Raw genomic sequence first — 20,447 nt, 5'->3', positions numbered from 1 at the left:
GAGAGGGAGAACTTCCTACAGAAAATAAAAGGACCAAAGGAACAATTTAGATGTCACTGCTATACCAGCTGCGTTTGCTTCATTAATCGAATGTCATTTTTTTCCTTCCCCCCAGACTCTGTGCTGTTATGTGAAGCTAAGTGACGACATCTCGCCCCGGAGCAAGAGGAGGACGGTGAGGGGAGCCAGAGAGGGAGATGGGGCCTCTGCCTCCATGCCCCCTCGACAGCCATCCGGAGGAGGTGGAGTCGATGACGCTGGGGCCCTCCCATCCAGCCACGGTCTCCCACTGTGAGCAAAGGGATGTCCCCCCCCAACCCCAGTCTATACCCCGGATTCCTGTCACAGGTGGGTAAGCCAGACCCAAAGGCCGAGCACTAGGGAGTAACAGAAGGAAATGTGGGAGGCCCCAACGGTCCCGATCGGCGGTGAAGGGGAGCCCACATTCGAGGCGGTGAGGGTCTGGGTGACCAGAGCTGCGTGTGGTCCTCTGCCCTGGATCCCCCACGCCGCGACATGCCAGCGACCGGCTCGACCTCTTAGATGGCACAGTGGACAGAGGCTGGGTCCTGGCAGGAAAGGCAGGGAGGCGGGCGGTAGGAGCTCCATCGTGAACCCCCAAAAGTCATGCGTTGAAGTACTAAAGCTCTAGTGCCTCCGAATGTGATGGAGATGTTTGGAGATGTTTGGAGATGCTGGCTCCATAGAGGTAATTAAATTAAAACGAGGTCATTAGGGTGGGCCCTAATCCAAATGACGGGTGTCCTTATAGAAAGGAATGTGGACACAGAGGCAGACAGACACAGGGGGAAGATCAAGCGGAGACATACAGGGGGAAGACAGCCATCGACAGGCCCAGGAGAAAGGCCTGGAACAGACCCTTCTTCCCTCACGGCCCTCGGAAGGAGCCAGCCTTACAGACCCCTTGGCTTGCAGCCTCCAGAACGGAGACAATTCATTTTTGTTGTCGAGGTCACCCCGTTGGTGGCACTTTGTGACAGCAGCCCTAGTGAACTAACGTAGCGTTGGGGGGAGTACGGTACTGTGCCGTCTTGGCTCATGGACGCTGTTCTTTTAAAGGAAGTGGGTGTGTACGCGTGCCCGCGCAAGCACGCATGTTTGCACACGCCAGCACAGGGCCGAGGCATCAGGGATGTCAATCTCTTCACGTCTCCGTGGGAGCTGAAGGCAGCCAGCACACATCCTCTTTCACCCAGAGCAAACCCGGGCCCGGAGAACTCATCCGCGCTGCCTTTCACCGCTTTATCCCCAGTGGGATCAGAAATGGGATTTGCTATCAGTCCCAGGTGGGGCTTCTCCTGCAGGGCTTCCTATCGCCCTTGCTGCTCCTGCCCAGAGGGGTAGGTGTGCCACCAGCACACCTCCGAGACCCCAAGGGATGGCCTGTGACTGCCTCCAACCCAGCCCAGCTCCTCTCCCGGCCCTGGTGCCAGACCACACTGCCTTGTTACACCGGGACGAGGGTTTTCTGCTGCCTTTTTTTCCCCAGCTCTCCCACTGGTGGCCCCGATGGGGCCCTGGAAACCACACCAGCTCTCCCAGGGCCTTAGCAAAACATGCAGTGTTTGTCCTCTCCTCTCACAGGCCATAAAAGCTTGGAGTTGTCTCCCTGAATTATGAAGGGCTCCGAAGACACACACTCGCTCGAGGGGTGCTGGAGGGGAGGGGGCCCGGCTCCTTTCTGGGGCAGGGCCCGGGCTGGCTTTGCAAAGTCAAAACAAGATTCATTACCCTGGGGCCAGGAGCTGGGAGATACACCGCCTGACCCTACAGACCTGCCCCATATGTCATGGGCCTGTCAGAAATCTCCCAGAATTCCCTTTATTATCTAAAGGTCGCCACCCGGGCAGCGCTGAGAGAGCCCACGGTCTAAACTCAACTACAAGAGCAATCAATTTCAAGCAGCTGCTCCCCCCCCCCCCCCCCCGCCCCCTTCCCTGGGCTCTGCCCTCTTCAACCCCCTCTGGGGGATGGCCAGGGAGGAGCATGCCTGGCCATGGGCACGTCACCCCTGGGGCAGAAGGAATTCCTGCGAGTTTGCGGGACCCTGAGCATCGGGCCCTGGGAGCAAGCCTGCCCCCTGCACGGCGTGGGGCCTGGACCAGTCACCCCGCTTCTCCCCGGGCCCCGCTTACACCATCCTAGAAGTGGGGCTACTGCTCTGGGAGGCGTTCTGGGAGTAAAGGGCAGAAAGAGGAATTCTCAGGCTCCTGGCAAAGGCAGGCTAGGCATAAAAGTGGGGATACGGCTTTGCTAAGCCGAGTCGGGGTCGTGCTCGGAGCCTTCGTGCCCCGAGGGCTGTGAGCAGCATAAAATAGCAACTGCCATTTGCTTCCTGTTAACAGAAATGATAAAAAAAAAAAGGAGCCACTGTTATGATAGTTATGATATTATTTTAAAAAAATATTTTATTTATTTATTCATGATAGAGAGAGAGAGGCAGAGACACAGGCAGAGGGCGAAGCAGGCTCTATGCAGGGAGCCTAATGTGGGACTCGATCTCGGGACCCCAAGATCACGCCCTGGGCGGAAGGCAGATGCTTAACCGCTGAGCCACCCAGGGATCCCAGTTATGATATTATGTATTAACCCCTGGCTCCGTGGCACACTGCGCTAGATCCTTTGCCGGTGCAAGGGAGAATTTTGTGATTCTCTTGCAAGATGGGCATTATTCTCCCCATTTCACAGATGAAAAACCCGAATCCTGGGAAGGCTGAATCACTGGACCGGCGTCATCCCGCTCGGAAGCGGGACTTTCCGACGGGCCCGTCTCCCCCACTCTTCCACACTGCCTATAAGTATTTAGATGTTATTTTTCCACCAAACCCTCTTATCGCTGGTCTGGGAAAACTCCGCAGAATGTTAAGTAAGATCTGGCAAGTACTGTAAAGGTCAAAACCTAAGGCTCCCATTTTATTTTGGTAATGAAGCAGGGCTGGGGTGGGGGTGGGGGAGGTAGGGGTGGATTCTGGGGCGGTTTTGTGGCAAGGGGTCTGCTAGCTGGCAGTCACCTTTCAGAGACATTCCAAATGACCTTTCCAAGGAGCCTGGAGACGTATCTCCTGCCTTCTCACCCCATCCTTACTGTACACGGGGGAGCCAAGGGCTCTGAGGTTGGAATGGGGCAGGAGAGCAGGACACGGGGTAGAAGGTGCCCGACTAAATCGTTTTTTTTTTCTTTCTTTTTTTTTTTTTTCCTGACTAAATTGTTAAATAAATTACAGTTACTCCACATAATGGCATATTATGCTGCCATTAACAGTAATGTTTTCAAGGAATAATGAGACAGCTCCGATTCACAGCAGTGGGAGGCAAAGCGAGAGAAAAGCAGAGGAAGGAAAAAAAAAAATCCAAACAAAACACCAGGCGTTCCTCTCAGCTCTCAGGCAATGGCCTGGCCCTAAACCCCACTTCCTTTCCCTGCAAGCTGCCCCGTCTCTCTCCTCTTGAAGGAAAACCAGCATGGTCCTGGCCATTCCCTGGCACCTCCTGTTTCTCTTGGAGACCCTCCTGCCTCTCTACTCCCCGGTGCCCCCAGAGCCAGCCACGGATGTGCTCCAGGGGCAAGGAGCCTTCCCCACCATTGCTGCTTCGTCCTCATGGCAGGGAAGGGAGCCACTGGTGCCAGACCCAGGTGCGTCTTTCAAACCCCGTCCTTTCCCAAAGTCAGGCTTTCCAAAGCTCCAGAGAGGTCTCTTTACCAGCAAGCCTGGCATTGTCTCCCTGACAGTGGTGCACGTGAGACTGGCCCAGACACTATCGGCAGCGACGGGCCCTGGTTTAAGCCACTGGCAGCTGAGATTGGGCCACAGATCTCCTGTCCGGTTTGTCTATTTGCTGGGCACATGGCCAGAGTGCAATAGCCACCTATGGAAGCACCTTCTGTTGCCCAGGTAGGCTCAAGGCTGGACTGCCAAGTACCCAAGTTCAAGCTCTTCCCAAGCTGGCTCTTCTTTCTACAGCTTCCCTTCCACCCCTCCCAGAGTGGCTCTACTCCCTGCAAACCGGTTCGTGTGCAGAGTCCCCAGGACACTTTGCAGAGTTTCACCGCTTGCAGATGCTCTCCCTGGAACACCTGTCTCCACTTTCTTCTTGGCCCTGTCCGTCCTTCAAAGCTTCAGGAAGCCTCTAGGACCTCCCCGCCCCCAATCACCTCTGTCCCTTCCAAAGTCAATCAGGAACTGTCGTTTTTAGCGCATGCTGCATTGCCTTGTCGGCTCTCTTATCATGTGACTGCGTCCTACCTCTGCATCGAATTAGAGGCTCTTAGCTAGGAGTGCAGGAGCAATCCCTCCTCATGCTCTTCAGCATCCTGTGCAAGGATAGCGTGATGCCTTTCACCCCATTCTGTGCTCAGTCTGAATCAGGGAGAGCAGGGGAGAGGGGAAGTAGCGAGGGTGCTGAGGTGCTTTTCTCAGCCACCAGTCTGCCCTTAAACATGGTTTGAACTAACACGCGTGGCTCGAGGATTTGCCACAACTGACGGAGGTTGTGAAGAAGGGAGTGAACTGTTTGGGAAGGACCCTGGCTGTTGTCCATCTTCAACTCACTGGGGAAAGAGGAAATGCCACTGGGAGGTGGATGAGATGGGGAGAAGGATGAAGAAGAATGGTGGTCGGGGGGGGGGGGGGGTCGGGGGAGGCGCCAGTTCTGTTGGTGAAGGATGCGCAACACAGACAGAGATCGTGCAGGAGGAGCCTTGGCAAGAGAGCTCCAAAGACACAAATTGCACAAGTTCACAGATCACACAAGATGTATATAGCAATAAGCAGCCAACTGACAGCAAGAGTGATCAAGAGCAGGGTGGGGTGGGGTGGCTTCAGAACAGGGCCCTTCCGTAAGGGGGTCAAAGTCACTGTGGGGCCTGTCTCCGGGCAGCAGGTGCAGCGAAGAGACTGTGGGCTTTGGGGACAGACCCCAGGTCTCAGGTCTAGCTCCACCACTTCCTAGTTCAGTGACCCCAACCTGTTATTTAACCTTTCGGGGCCTCCGTGTCCTCAGCTGTGGAAGGACACCTCGTAGGCCTGTGGTGAGAATCAATGAGACAATGGGTACAGAACGTGTCTGCAAACTCCACGGTGTTGAATAAACACCAGTGACTCTTGTTTCTGTGTTTGGAGAAACACCATACAAGGACATCACCTCCTTGGCAGCGAGCGCCGGCTGCCCTGTGTGTGCTAGTGACAAAGGCCGGAGGCTCTGTTTCAGCCAGGTGACAGGTGACTCTTGTGCTCAGGGAAGCTCCTGAGGCCCTGGCCTCTCAGGAGAAACTGGGTGCTGCTGGTCCCTTGTCGTCTTTCTCCCCAGACCCCTGAGTCCCACGCTTTCCAACAAACCCCCTACTTGCTCTCACCTTGAGGGTGATTTAAGGGCTGCTTCTGCTGTTCTTGGTGATTCATCCAGGTGCCCTTGGTGGGAAAGAGGGAGGGAAGGAGGAAAGAGGAAAGCCAGCCCTGGGGAGGAGGAGCGGGAGCCGAAGCCCAGGACAGTCCCTGGGCTGGAGCTCTGAGTTCTCTGGGCTCCTCCCGTTGCCGGGTCTGGCCAGCATGTGGGGTGAAATCCCCCCGTGTGATCCTGCCTGCATCTCCTCCTCTCCGGGGCTCTTCTGAACTGACAGCCCGCCTTCGAATAAAAAGTTGTAACTCTTTTAAGAGGAAGCTTCTTAAGCAGGCTGTGTCCCCACCCTGTACCTTCCCACCTTCAGGTTCTATTATTCTTCTCTCTTTGTCTGAGACTCTGAGCTCTTGCAGAAAAGATCCTGAGCTGCCAGGCAGCCTCTCTTAAGTAACAGGCACGTTCACAGGCATGTACACGAACAGGAGAAGTGCGCTGGAGCTCCATAAAAGGGACCCATGTGGCCGGGGAGGTGGCTGCTGTTCCAGAAAGAGATCCCGTCCACTCAGGGGGCTTGCCTTTGCCCAGATGCACGAGCACTCGGTCTGCAGGAGCCTTAAACACCTGCAGTGGCATCAGGGCCTTGCTGAGAGCCTGGCAGTCCTCCTGACTGGCGATGTCTGGGACCCCAGCCCCGCTTGGAGGGAAAGTGAAGGCCCCTGTTATCAGACAGGCTGACACGGGGAGAGAAGAATGTGCTGGAGGGAGAGCAGGGGGGACGCAGGCTGGTGCAGCAGTGGGGGACCTGGGGCGGGAGATGAAAAGAACTCCCAGAGTGAGAGAATCTGTCCCCCCACCTCCCCCACCCCCCGATGATGAATGGGGTGTGAGAGAAGAGTCTGGAAAAGGATAAACAGCCAGGAGGGAAGCAGGAGGGAGGGAGGGGCGAGGAGAAAGAATGTTGAGGTCAAAGAGCAGAGAAAACGCTCTCGGGAGTGATTGATTCAAGATCCAACATGTTGCACACCCGCATGGGCGCACACGCGCACACAGATGTGCTCGGCCGCGGCCTCCCCTCCCACGGCCCCGCCAAGGTGTGCGAGCAAGGCTGCTTCTCCGCCAGAGCCATCCCGCGTCCTCTGGAAAACCTCTCTTCTGCTGTTTTGTTCTCGAGGCCCAGGACGTCCCCCCCACAACCGCCCGTAACAGAAGCTGCCGTGTGCACCGTGATTTCAGAGTTCACTATGCCATCTCGTTAGCGTCCCCGTCCCGCAGCCTTGAGGGAGCGGCAGCAGTGCCGCTTCACAGGTGAGAAGGCAGGTGTTCGCCAGGTGGACTATTGTGGCCAAGGTACTAGATGTGGAGGTGGGGCTTAGGGCTCCTGTGGCCTCGCTGCTCTGCCGCCTGGGCTGGGGGGGGGGTGGGGGGTGGGGGGCACCACCTGAGATTGCCAAGGAGAGATCACGTGCTCCAGTGGTCACGCCAGCCTCCAGGTGGGCAAGACGCTGGTCATACTCGGGGACATGCTTTGAAATGGGGGTGGGGTATCAGGAGCTCCACTCAGAGTTGAGTTCTTGGGGACTGTGGAGGCCTGGTGGGGAGCTCAGGGCCACCTGCAGAAGGTCACCTGGCTCCCTCCCTGCCCTGGCTGGTGAGAAGGTGGGGGGTGGGGGCTGGAGGCCTGGTGGGGAGCTTGGGGCCACCTGCAGAAGGTCACCTGGCTCCTGCCCTGCCCTGGTTGGTGAGAAGGTGGGGGGTGGGGGCTGGAAGCCTGGTGGGGAGCTTGGGGCCACCTGCAGAAGGTCACCTGGCTCCCCTGCCCTGGCTGGTGAGAAGGCGGAGGGTGGGGGGGCTAGAGGCCTCGTGGGGAGCTTGGGGCCACCTGCAGAAGGTCACCTGGCTCCTGCCCTGCCCTGGCTGGTGAGAAGGCAGAAGGTGGGGGGGCTAGAGGCCTGGTGGGGAGCTTGGGGCCACCTGCAGAAGGTCACCTGGCTCCCCTGCCCTGGCTGGTGAGAAGGCAGAAGGTGGGGGGGCTAGAGGCCTGGTGGGGAGCTTGGGGCCACCTGCAGAAGGTCACCTGGCTCCCCTGCCCTGGCTGGTGAGAAGGCAGAAGGTGGGGGGGCTAGAGGCCTGGTGGGGAGCTTGGGGCCACCTGCAGAAGGTCACCTGGCTCCCCTGCCCTGGCTGGTGAGAAGGCGGAGGGTGGGGGGGCTAGAGGCCTGGTGGGGAGCTTGGGGCCACCTGCAGAAGGTCACCTGGCTCCCACCCTGCCCTGGCTGGTAGGAAGGCAGGGGGCAATGGGTGGCCCCAAGGATCTGGCACAGGTGATGGCCATTGGAGAGATTCCAGAAGCAGGACTTTGTCAGGAGAGGGGCTGGGGTGCTAAAGCCCCCCCCCCACACACACACCTGCTGCTCTTCCCCGGGGGGCAGAGAAGAAGCCGCCACCTGCCCCTCTGAACGCCTGCCGGCTTCCGCAGTCCCCGCAGCCAGCCCGGGGGAGCAGAGGCAGCTCCTACCTGCCCGGGGCCTTCTCTCCCCCACCTTCCCCGCTCTCCCCTGGCCCTGCTGCTCTTCACTTCTCAGCCCTGGCAGATCACTGATTAATTCGGGGCTGTTTAATAACCCTTCCATTTCGATGAAACAAGCTGTCTTGTTTTCTTTATTTTTAACACCGACTTTCGTTTCTTTGCTAAGCATCGTACTGTCATTTAAATTTCTCTGTCTCCAACCAAGCTGATAATAGACCGGAGTGAGCAGCTGCTTCCGTCCTGTTTATGACAATGATTAGAAGTTAGGGCTGTGCGAGCCGAGAGCTGACCCAGACTCCATGCCGACGGGTGGGCCCCGGCTCCTGGACCGAGTGCTCACTTTCACGTGACTGCGAGAATTCTGGCTCCAGGGGAGACGAGGGCTTAGCCCAGCCTAGCCTCCCTGGCACCCTGCTCTGGGGGGAGTCGAGGGGGTGGGGGCTGGGGTGGGGGTGAGAACCAGCTCTATTTACTATGGAATTAAGGCCAGCAGCTGCGGGTCATTCTCACAGCCCGGGCCAGCCCTCCACCTCACTTCCAGCGGAGCCTCTTCCTCCCTTGTATTTACTGAGCAGCAACCTGGGCCTCCAGGTGATGAGACCTGGAAGCGGGTGCAGATCTCAGCCATCACCTGCTGTACCCTTCTGCTCCACAGAGGAATCCCTTCCTGAGACCGGGGTGTCGTCTTCCACCCTCTGTTTAAAGTCCCCAGATGCAGCAGGGCTCATTGCCTCCCTCGAGGGCCCCTTCTGGGGCCGGGCTTGATCCCTCTCTCTTCCGCCCGCTTGCAGGACTTACACTGAACTTGTGTGAGCATCATGTATGTGCCTCCCCGACCTCCCGGGCCATATAGCAAGCCTGTCACGAGCCTGGACAGGGACATGCCTTCCGCATGAAACACTTGGCACGTAGTACGCATTCAATAAACGCATATTCCATCAAACTGAATTCAATTGCACCACCTTCGATCTCTGCAAGTAATGCACCCTTCTTCTACCTGGCAGGCTCCTGGCCAAGCGTCTCCTGCTTGCTCTACCTGGGCAAGTGTCCTGCCTCTTCCTGTCCTGAGGTTCTACACTGTGGCTTCCCTGGGGGGGTGGGGAGAGGGAGGCCAGGACCCTGCCTTTCCCTCTGGGCCCCGAGGGACTACACAGCTGGTGGAAAGCTCAGCCAAGAAAGCTGCGGGCATGCGGAGGGCGCCAATCAGGTGGCCTGGACCAGGTCCTGTGGCTCCCAGCTCCCGGCTCATTCCCTCTGCGTTGGCCCCGGCTGCCTGAGAAAGCTCACAGGTGCACGCGTGGGGCCCAAACTCTGGCTGGCCTGCCGCTCCCGCTCCCGCTCCCCTCCCCGGCAGCCTCCCAGCCAGCCCCGTCTGCAGGCAGCTGCTCGGGCCATTGTCTCACCCTCTTCAAGTGCTGAATGCTGAGTCTATAGAGACCGAGACACAAACAGTGCCCACAGCGCCTCTCGCCTCTCGGGAGGGAGGGGCGGCCTGGCCTTGCCAGGGCCATTGACTGTGCAAATAGCAAGGCTTGCAGTGGTGGATGGAGGAAAGCTGGTTGCAGCAAGTGAAAAGAGGGGGGCCTTTGCACAGCTCCAGGGAGAGGCCGTCTGGGTGTCCTAGGGCCCGCAGGCCAGCAGACGGGGGAGACATCGGTGTTCTCAGGGACTACTGCCCCGAGGGAAAGACAGAGACAGAGAGATGGGGTCGGTGTCTGGGCACAGCTGGGACAGAAGAGACTGGAAGAGAACGTGGCTGAGGGCAGCTCGCCCAGCTGGGTGAGGCTGGGGCCAACAGGCCTCCTCACGCTTGGAGGGCAGTGAATGGCCACCAACTGGTGACTCGGGCCCTTCTACTCACCCAGTTGGGTTTGGACTCAGGCTTCGCATCTATGATAGGAGCCTGGGCGGGCGCTTCCATCACACACTCAGAAACACTTCCCAGGCAGTCCACCGAAAACACCCATTTCGTTTGTAAGTCAAGCTGTTTTCTCAGAAGCGATTTATTTTTTAAAAAGATTTTTTATTTGAGACAGAGAGCGAGGGAGTGAGAGGGACAGAGGGAAGAAGGAGAGAGAGAGAAAGAACAGGAGTGAGGAGGGAGGAGCGAGGGAGAGGGAGAAGCAGACTCCTCACTGAGCAGGGAGCCCAAAGCGGGGCTTGATCTGGGGAGGACCCCAGGATCGTGACCTGAGCTAAAGGCAGACCCTTAACTGCCTGAGCCACCCAGGTGCCCCTCAAAAGTGATTTAGAAAGGAAAAGGCACCTTGCCACACTCATTTTCCACAGTAGGCTGTTGGACCGGGCTGCCAACGGGCAGGACTCTCTCCTCCCAGAGCCACCTTCCCAGGCTCTGTGCTTCCAGCAAGGGACAAGGCTGGGTGCCAGGGGGCTGTTGGGGCTACAAGAAGACACTGACGCATCTCACCAGACATCCTGCTGTTCTGTCCACTGATCAGCGCTGGCCAAGGACCTACGTGGTCCCGCTTGGGCTCTGGGGCCCAGCTCCTGCCAATGCCCTTCATGCTGAGTTGGCCCCATTAATACACTCAGAGGAGCTCTCTCTGCAGGAGAGGTTCAAGCCTTATTGCAGGCAGGCAGCCCGAGGCCCCTGAGATCTGCGCCTTCTCCCGCCAGGCCAGGCTGACTCCCAAAAATATGCCAACTGACCAGTTCTGTGACGGCGTCAGCTCAACTCTTAAAGCAGCAGCCACCCAAACCCCACGAGTAGCACATTCAGAATCCAAATTCCAACCCCCTCTCACCCCGCCTGGCCCACGGTTAAATGTTAACCATGAGCCATGCGTGTGCCCCCACAGCATCAGGAATACGCCTGGCTTCCCTCTCCCTTTCCAGTTCCCCTGGGACTTTTATCTATTTTTATACACAAGAACCTTTAGCACATAGATTTTCTTTAAATAAAATCTTATTTTCTCAGAAAGTTCCAAACAAATTCAGAGAGACAGAGAAAGAGAGAGAGAAGGAGAGAGAGAGAGAGATGTCCCTAGCTTGGCATTATTCCTGCTCTAAATTTTAGAATGGTTTTGCATATTTGCAACAATTGTCATTTTTCCAAATCCCCTAACTATCTTCCTATGCCTGGCTCCGGAAACAAAGGGACGCGACGGTGCCTGGGTAGTCACGGAAGGCACACGTTCCTGCGTTCCTGCCGTACAGATGGAGAAACTGAGATGCAGGATAAGCAGCAGGGGCCACCTCTCCTAGAGTGTCTCAGGGCTCCCTCTCGCCTCCCTCCTGTGATCAGAGAGCAAATGGTGGATGAGCCCCCGTGGCAGGTGAGAAATCTTTTAGGAAGAGGGGAGAGTGACAAGTGTGAGCGAAGGCCCTTTGTTCCCGTGCGTTAGGACCTTATGCTGACAGCAGACCCTTCCTGGCCATCTGTTCCCACACCCTGCTCGGTAGGGCCTGAACCTCCTACACCAGGGTGCCAGGTGTGGCTTCCCCCGGGGTCACATGCAATCCATATCATTTGCCCCAAGTGTCTCAGCGCTGGGCCCTCTGGGCCACAAAGCTGAAGGGCCCCGCACCCTGGCGGTCCCTCAGAGTGGGCTGCTGGACTTGACATCTGTTCATTTCCGGATCAAACTCAGGAAGGGAGAGAAACCCTGGTGGTGTGGGTTTTCATCCCACTGAATGCCAAAGGGTTTGGCTGGAAGGCCTAGGGGGCTGGTTGGGGTGAGGGTGGTGTAGGGGGCAGGCTTGTCAGGTGACCGTGAAATCCTGACCCCCACCCCCTCTGGGGACACACCACCTGGGCCAACGTGGAGCAGATAGGGCTGCTGACCCACAACAGGGCTCTCCTGTCTGGGGACAGGGGAGGAGCCTGGGCTTCCTGTCTGGCTCTGACCTAGGCTTCCAGGGAGGACTCTGAAGTTGAGAAAATAGGCTCTTCTCCCTCAGGTATCTCTGGTGCCCAGGAGGGGAAAAAAAAAAAAAAAAGGAAGCTGGGGTGGGGGTTGGGGGGTGGGGAGCAGTCAAGGGAGGTGGGAGGTCAGAGGCCAACGTAATATTTACCCAGCCCAGCCGAGGCCTTTCGCTTTTATGAAGCAGGAAACCACTTCAAAGCAGCAACATCCCCTCTTGCCACTTGTGTCTGCTCTCTGGTCCCCCTGCCTGCACGGGGCAGGCAGGGCTTTTTCACCTCCACGTCCTCTCCTCCTGAACCTTCCCTCTTCTCCCTTAACAGAAGGAGCCTCTGCTCTGCCTCCGGCTCAGAGAACTTCCACAGCTTGCCCATTGGCCCTAGGGCGGTGACAACGCCTAGGCATCCCTGACAGCCCATCTCTCCAAGGATTTCTCATTTCCTCAGTGGGCGGCCTACCACTTTGGGACCTTTGGGACCTGGGGGCGGGGTGGGGGGGAGGTTCTGGGGTTAGTTCCTCATCCGAAGCGCCCATTCCACAACAGGACTGAAAACAGAAAAATGAGGACAAGGGGAAGCCTCAGACACCAGAGTCTAGTGGTTCTCTCCATTTGGGGGGATCATAGACGTCCCTCTTTCTATACACACACACGTCACATACCTATACAAATACACGTATATTTACACAGGTATAGACACAGATATAGCTATCAACGGCCTCCTGAAGCCCAAGCATGCCCCCCTGTTCCGTCTGCCCCAATGCAAGATCTGTCCACCTTAGATATCATTTTAAGGTGCAAGGAGAGTACAGCCTTCCTCTATAGGGTCGGATAAAGTTTTTTTCCATTGAGAAGAAGTCATCCTCCTTTTCACCTCCTTCCATCCATCCTCCCTGCCTTCCCTCTGGACAGAAACCTTAACAAGAGATTGGTTCCCTCTCCAGGCAGGGAACAGGGCAGAGGTGGCTGGTGGCCTTGGCTCGCCCTGCCCAGCCAAGGTGTGGGGATAAAATCCGAATTCTATTTCTGCCGGGTCTGACCCGTTTAATGAGTTCATTCAGGTAAGAGCGGGTGAGTTAACAGCAGGATTCTGGACACTGAAATGTGAGCACAGATGAGTAATAACATTTCCCGAGGAGCCACGGGGGCACCGAGCCACCCACCGGCTCTAGAGGACGGAAAGGGATGCAATTTGCATAGAATGCAGGGTGGAAAGCCCTCAGGAGTGTGGGCCGGGTCCTTGCTGTCGGATGTTGGCTAACACAAAACAACTGCAAGGCTGGCGGTCCCCTGAATATCCACGGAGGATGAGGGGAATTAGGGGTAGTTCTGAGAACAGACATTCCCAAGGGCCCACTGAGGTTCTCAGGCCTGCGAGTCTCTCTCCTGGAAATCTACACCTTCCAAGGACCAGAGCCAAAGCTTCCAGGAGCTTCTGTGCCTTCACTTCCTTGCCTTCCGCCCCCCCCCCCCCGCCCCCCACCCCCAACACTGTTAACTCCATCCTGCCTTTTACTAAAGGCTCCCTGGAGGATCCTTGGCTTAGATCACCCCCCCCCCCCAGCCCTCAGCACATTGTTTCTTGGAGGTAGGATCTCTTACATTTTCATCTTTGTTTTGCTGCTCCTCCATCCCTAGCATTGCACAAGGAAGTGACTGGTTTCTATTTGTTTAAAAGCAAATGGATTCCAATTTCTGCTTTTGGTGTCTTCCTCTTTGGCTCACTGCAAGGGCAAGACATGGGGTGGGGGGTGGGGGTAAGCTTCCATAGACCAGGGGTAAAGTTGGAGGGGATGTCCTGGGGTTCCCCCCTCATCCCCTCTTCCATAGCCCCCACCTCATCTCCAAACAAGCCACCAAGGTGGGAAGAAGGGAGGGTGTTTAAAGACAGGAAGAGAAAGCCTGGGAGGTGAGCTCCCTGATGGTGCACTGGAGGCGCCTCTGTCCGAAGCCTCTGTCCTCTCTCTCTCTCTCTCTCTCTCTCTCTGGAAGCTTCAGAGAGAACGTTGTTGTGGGGGGCATGGAGGAAAGAGGTTCATTCATGGGCCATTCACGCGGAGCCCCAGGATCCCTCCCCCTCTTCCTTCTCAAAGACAAGCTGAACCTTCCGAGGGCAACCCCGTTGCCTTTTATCTCTCATACTCAAAAGTAATTTTAGCCAAGGAAAAGCAGGATTAAACTTTCATAACATGATACATTTATCTTGTTTTCCTTCTTTTCTCTCTCTTCCCTTCCCTCCCTCCGCTTGACCCCAGGTAGATGCGAGCCAACCGGAAGCCAAGATGAGGCATCAGGGGCTCTGCTATCAGATCCGAAGGGATGCGACTCTCTGGCCCCCTGCCCGTCCCCAAAACTTCGCTGTTTTTCCAGAGCCCTGTTAGACAGTTCTCATCTCCGCAGATGAGAAAAGCCTCTGGACTCTGTTCCCTCTCCATATTGTCCTCTGCTGAAATGAAAGAGGGGGATTATGACTCAGAGAAAGGCTCCCACAGAGAATATGAAGAAAAGATTAAATCGGCGATACAACGTTGACATGCGTTCAGTTCCTGAAAAGTCTTTCTAAAAAAGTCTCCTCGGGAGCAGGTTTGCTACCACCTGGGAGGATCTCGAAAATCTACATTTAGGGAGCTGGGGGCTGGAGGGGATGGGGGGAGGCATGTGAAGGCGGCTTGGGCTTGGGCCAAGAACTTCTGCTGCTGATAAAGGAGGCCCCAGCTGTCGGGGGCGGGGGGGTGGGGTGGGGTGCAGGCCAGCAGACTGCACTGCCTGCTAACTGGAGACGGCACCCCCTTCCCCGGGGCCCACCCCGCAGGCATCCTGCATCCTGCCTACTGAGCCGGGGCAGGCCTCTCCCCAGCCTGGCTGCACGCACTGCTGGGGCGCCTCCGGTGACTGCTTCCCCAGACGGCGGCCCCGAGGTCCCCTGGCAATAGGACCCCACCAGTTGTAGTCTCGGGGTAGTGACAGCTGGGAGTTTCTAATATATCTTTTTTTTCTTCTTCTTAAAAAAAAAAAAAAAAAAGGCACAGAAACCACAGTTTCAGGCCAAGCCTGGTTTTCAAGATCCCCCTCTAGTGGAGCTGACCTGCTACTTCAGCTCCCCACGGCAGCCGGCAGCCCGGATGGAGCCTCCCCTTGCCTGGGAAGAAGGACTCCCTTAGCCTAGACTGTTCTTTCCCACACGCTTTCCGATTGCTCCCAGCTCTCTGTGGCCTGCTCACACCGCCAATCTCTCCGTCCTTATCTTCCTTTCCCGGCACCCTGCTTCTCTGGGTCCCCGTGACTATTTCTACATCTGGACTTGGGCTTTCCACGTGCGACTCTGTTCCTGCATCTTGTGGGTCTGCAATGCTTGGTTCATCTGCCGACTTTTTTTTATTTTATTTTATTTTTTTAAATTCTGAAGTTCAAGAAGCCAGGTCTGATGAACTGGCAATGCTCTGACACGGCCTTGGATCAAAGGACCGACTCTGGGAGAGCCCAAATAGGGACCCATCAGCCAGATCATAGAAGCACTAGGACAGTCCAGTGCTCCTGGAGGAGAAGAGAACTTGGACGGAAACTCTCCCCTCTCCCATGCCCCAAGCAAATCTGGGCCCTCTGTGTTGATCCCTCTGCTTGAAACATGGTAGAACGTGAGCTTGGTGCTCCGGCTTTAGGGTCTTGAGTGGAGCCGGTCTGCTCCCCTCAATCAGTTCTCTCCACCAGCCCCCCTCCCTGCTTCCTGGTGGCTGAGATGCACGCTGCCATGAAACAACAGGCAATGCCTGGGTGAAGGGACAGCTGGCAGGGGGTGGGAAGAGGGTGCCCCTGCCAGGGAAGGCGGGTGGGGGTGGGGGAGGGTAGGTAGGGGCCAGGACTGAGCCTCTGGCTGGAGCAAGGAGGGGAGACAGAACAAATGTTCCGCTGAGCCAGAGGGGGATGCAGGGAACACCTGCTGGGCTTCTGGGTTTCTAGACCTATCTTTTCCCCTGAGCGGGAGATCTGGCCCAGGCCCGGCAGGGGGTTAATGGTTAACCAACTCTAGGAGCAGGGAACTTCTGCACTGCTCAGGCCTAAGCCTGCTCTTTCAGCTGTCACCCTCCCCTCCTCCGCTTCCTTTACACTCTTGCCCGGTAGGGACCCTGCTCCCCAACAAAGAACTTTCTCGCCTCTATTTCTGCCCTCGAATTCCAGATGGAACAGTGTGGAGCTAGATAAAGAGGTTCCATATGCCCCAGTGCCAGGGAATGGGGCCCCGGAGAGCCCGAGGGCTAAGCCGAGGAGAAAAGGGGTGTCCCCGTTCTTACCATCCATCCCTCCCAGGGCGCCTTTGGGACCGGCCGTTTGACCCCGGGAAGAACTGCCTTTCTCTGTCTCCGCAGGGCTCACCTTTAGAAATGACCAAAAAAGAAGTGGACGCACACCCAGCCTTCATGTACTCTAATCAGGCATGAAATCTTTGTAACTAAGTGAAAAAACTGTTTCCCATAAGGGAATCCGTTCCATTCATCATTGTTGGAACTGAGCATATGTGAAGGGGAGAAAAAGAATATTCACATATAATGAATTGATAGCAGACTGGCCCTGGGTGAGGGTGGTAGTGATGGGGGTGGGGGTGCAGACGAGCTGCAAAGCGACAACACCTCGAAGCCAGTCTCCCTGTGGACAGTCCTGAATTATTTGTAGTTAACAGACTGTAACACGATGCTCCAGTCTCTTTACGACCAGAATGGGGGTGGGGTGGGCGTAGGGGCTTCGGCTTGCCTTGGAGCTCCTCACCTCTCCATTTGCCATGATGGACAGAAGTATATCGGGCCCCGGTTTGTGTGTGAGTGGAGACAGCTGTGTGGCAATGCAGAGGGACAGCTGGGGGGTGGGGGGGGGGAGCTGTTGCTGCTGGGGACAGGAATCGCCTCCCCTCACAACAAATCTCATATCTTGGGGAGGCAGCTGTAGAAAAGGAGGCAGGATAGCGACTATAAACCCCCAAACAGTGACAACTCCAGCACCATAAATATTCCATAGTACCCGAACTGGGGAGTTTCGGCTGCTGCCAGCTGGCGCCTTGGATATTTAACTGTGGCACTGGTTTCCCCTCCTGCGCCTGTGTTTTCTTGTAACGTGCCCATGAAATAAAGATGAACGGACTCATCGGAAGTATTGGCAAATGGGAAAAGGGGTCCAGTGGAGAAGTAGCTGTTCTTTGACGGTTTTCTTTTTTAACCTCATGCTATAAGCACAGGCTCCAGGATTCCAGATGGTGAACTTTCACATTTACTACACCTGCAGCCTTTGGCTGGTCAAGCATGTTGGAGGGTAGGTGCTCCCCAGCTCTGGGGGGACAGGGATAGGTACTCAGGCCAGCTCCAAAATGGGAGTCACCAATCTGATAATGACATGGTTTCTTTTGGGGGATGGACACGTAACACCACGGTTTGCTCTTCATCTGGACTTGGGTTGAAAGGCCAACCAGCCCCTCTGCTCTACTACAGGGTGTGAGGTACCCCGATCCTCCTGTCCTATTAAAGAGACCGGGATGGGGGGGCGGTTCTCCTGCCAGACCCATGACCCCTGGGCAGAGGAGACCTTCCGCTACTTTACTTTACCCCTTCGGATCCTGCTGATCCTCGGCAGCATCCCCACTGCACCTCGCTCCAAATGTCATTTCCATTTAACTGCTTTGCAAGCCAATTTGCCCCGTCCTAATGCAATTTGCTGAGGACAGTGAGGGAGCAGAGAGGGCAGCCTGCATTGCCCTCCCTTTATCAGCGGGTCCCTGAAGAGGGTCGGCTGGGGGCCTGGGGGACGGAAGGGAAGGCTCCTTCAGGTCATGCAGGGAGGGCAAGTTCTAGGATGAGGAAGGGTCCGGGGAAAGGTGGACATGCCAGGTGGAAGAAGGGAAAAGAAAAACAACCTCACTGGGATATCTTGACAGATTGCTCTCAGTTTTCTACTCTCTTGCCTCACTCCACCCCCCCCCCCAACGACCCCCCCACCCCAGGCCAAGGAGGAGAGATCACAGGTAATTAGTTCAAACGGTGCTGTGTGAGGTGAGAGGGAAGTTAATGAATTCTCTCTTGCCAGGAGGTCAGAGGAGAGAGGGCTGCTAGCAACTCCGGGAGCTTTCTGGGGTGATTGCACAAAAGTTGTGCATTTCAATTAGGAATAGCTGAATTCCTCCAGCCAGAGCTATCTCTTCCGGGGCTCTGTCGCTCTGTGGAAGGCCCCAGAATCCAAAGCCTGCCCAGAGGGAAGAATGAAGTTTCAAGGTCTGGGAAAGAAGCCCAGCAAGACAGGAGCCTGCTTCTGTGTTGGGCAGGGGAGGGCTGAACTTGACTCCCGGTCCTGAAACGTCCAACCCAGCCCAGACACCCATCTTAGTCAGCGGCTCCCGGACCTTGTCCACTGTGCTTGTGAATAGCAGGAAGGGAATGAATGGATCCCCCAATTTTTGTGGGTTCCTCTGAGCTGCTAGACGCCCCCCCCAATCACAGCCACAAGCTATAGCTGGCAGCCCCCCTCCCTCAAACCGGTCCTGTCCCTATGTCCCTTTCATGGACACTTCTGGTATGCAACTGCTCCCCTAGGATCTTGCATTCCTACAGGAGACCTGATCAGATTCCACTGCCCATTTCACAGGGCCGGGGGGGGGGGGGGGGGGGGGGGGGGGGGCTCTCATTCCTGGACTCTTAAGGGGCCTGGAAGCACAAGCCTTTTACCCACCTCGCCCCCCCCCCCATTATCTGTCACTCAGAGCGGAGTTTGCGCCCACAGCTACTCCTAAGGCCAGGGTCACCCCAAACAGGTGGACCTGGAATGGTAGTTTCTGAGGACTCTTTCCTTGCTCACCCAGACCATGATCAACATTTATAGAGACTACCTGTGGGGTAGATAAAAAAAGGGCCAGAATGTTCCAACACCCCTACCTCCCTTGTGGGGTGGGGCAAGAAGGAACACATGGAGGGAAATATGTTCCAGTGGTTTAGGAGGAGCTTTTCGGACCCCGGGCGGGCAAGCTCCCGCTTCAGCCCCCGGCCCCGGCGCGCTGCCCCCCCCCCCCACGCCCGGGGAATGGTGCCGACGGGTGTCTGACCACGAGGGAGCACTTGTCCCCACTCCGTGCTTGGACTCGCTCCCGGGGGGCCCAGGGACCCCGCGCAGACCATGCATTCCCCTTCCATTCCCAAGTCCCCTGCCCCGAGCAACAACCGGCGGCCCCGGCCCCCCGGGGTGAGCGCCCCCACGCCGAGCCCAGTGCGGGCCACGGTGGCCTCGGGCTCCCCGGCTGCCGGACCGCCCCGCCGCCCCGCGCTCCCGGGGGCCGCCGAGGGCCAGCAGGTGCGCGGCCGGCCGAGACGCACGGCGGAGCGCCCTCGCCCCCGGGAGCCCGCGGCGGCCCGGCAGCCCCGGGCGGGGGGTCCGCCCGCACCCCCGCGCACCCCGCGCGCCCCGCGCGCCCCCGCGCAGCCCTCCGAAGTGGCCGAGCCCCCCGGGGTGGGGCGGGGGCCGCGGGTGGGGGGCGGGGGGCGCCCGGGGCGCGCGCGCTCGGGCACAGGCGCGGGCAGGCGCCGCTTACCCGGCTCGGCCGACGTGTCCGTCCGTCCGTCCTTCCGCTCCCGGCCGGTGCGCCCCGGCCGCCGGGCTGCCCCTGCCGCTGCCCGCAGCTCGCGGTCACGGGCACGGCCAAATCCACGCGGAGTCCGAATGCATACGGGGCTGCACGTCCGTACCCCCGGAGGGGCCCCTGGGGCTCGGGGCCGCGCGCCCTCGGTGCCCCGCCGCGCGCTGTGGCCGGAGGCGCGGGGGCGGCGCGCGGGGCCCGGCGGCGTGGGTGTCCCTGCTGCGGGAGCGGCGGAGCCCCGGCTGCCTTCAGGGCTTCCCGGCGCGACTTTCCGGGCTGCTCTGACATCAGCGAGCCCGGCGCTGCTTCCTTCCCTTCTGGCCGCCCGGTTCGGTCACGGTCCCATTTCCTCCGGGAGCCTGGCTCTCCAGATCTATCTCGGGGCCGGCTCGGCCGGCTCCGGGGCCCCGCTCGGCTGCTCGCCGCTGCCCGGCCCGCGGGGTCTGCTCGGGCCCGCTCGCGCTCCCGGTGGCACAGCCCGGGCCGCTGCGCCCCGGCCGCCCTCCCGCTCCAGCCTGGCGCGGACGCCGCTGCGCCCGGCAGCTCGGGCAGCTCGGGCAGCTCGGGCAGCTCCGGCAGCTCCGGCTCCCGCGGTGGCGGCGGCGGCGGCGGCGGAGCCCCGAGCGCCGGCCTCCCTATATTACCATGCAGCTCATTATCATAGAGGCCGCGCGCGTTAACCCGCTCCCTGCCGGCCGCGCCCGCCCGCCCGGGGCCGCGCCCGCCCCTGGCACCGCCGCGCGCCCCCCCGCGCCCCGCCGCGCCCCCGCCGCGCCCCCGCCCGCCCCGACCGCCGCCTCCGCGAGCTGTCAACAAAGGACCAGCGGGTTCGGCACCCGGAGGCCGCCGGGCTGCGCGCCCTGCGCCCTGCGCCCTGCGCCCTGCGCGGCCCGGACCCACCGGCCACCTTAAGTGGCCAAGGGGGCAACGGAATCCTGCAAGGGGCGGGGGCGCTGGGGACTCGGGGGGAGGCCTTGAGATCGCAGCCGGCCAGCACCCCCCATCCACTCCGCACCCCCGCACCCCCCGGTGCGCGGAGCTCAGCACGCGCGCCCGCCCGCAGAGTAGGTGAGGGCA

At 58.4% G+C, this 20,447-nt stretch overlaps 1 protein-coding gene across 1 annotated transcript in view; it reads right to left on the bottom strand.

Moving 5' to 3' along the window:
* PLXNA2 (plexin A2) overlaps positions 1-19,682 on the bottom strand; it is a 207,888-nt gene extending 188,206 nt beyond the window's left edge. The window contains exon 1 of the mRNA XM_025982299.2: positions 19,326-19,682. The gene's annotated coding sequence lies outside the window, so the exon portion shown is untranslated. The remainder of the gene's footprint in view (positions 1-19,325) is intronic.
* Positions 19,683-20,447: the final 765 nt, after the last annotated feature.

This window comes from Vulpes vulpes, chromosome 13 (assembly GCF_048418805.1).
Source record: "Vulpes vulpes isolate BD-2025 chromosome 13, VulVul3, whole genome shotgun sequence".
Taxonomy (NCBI): domain Eukaryota; kingdom Metazoa; phylum Chordata; class Mammalia; order Carnivora; family Canidae; genus Vulpes; species Vulpes vulpes.
Note: the sequence above shows the minus strand (reverse complement) of the source record. Positions and strands in the feature narration are given on the sequence as shown.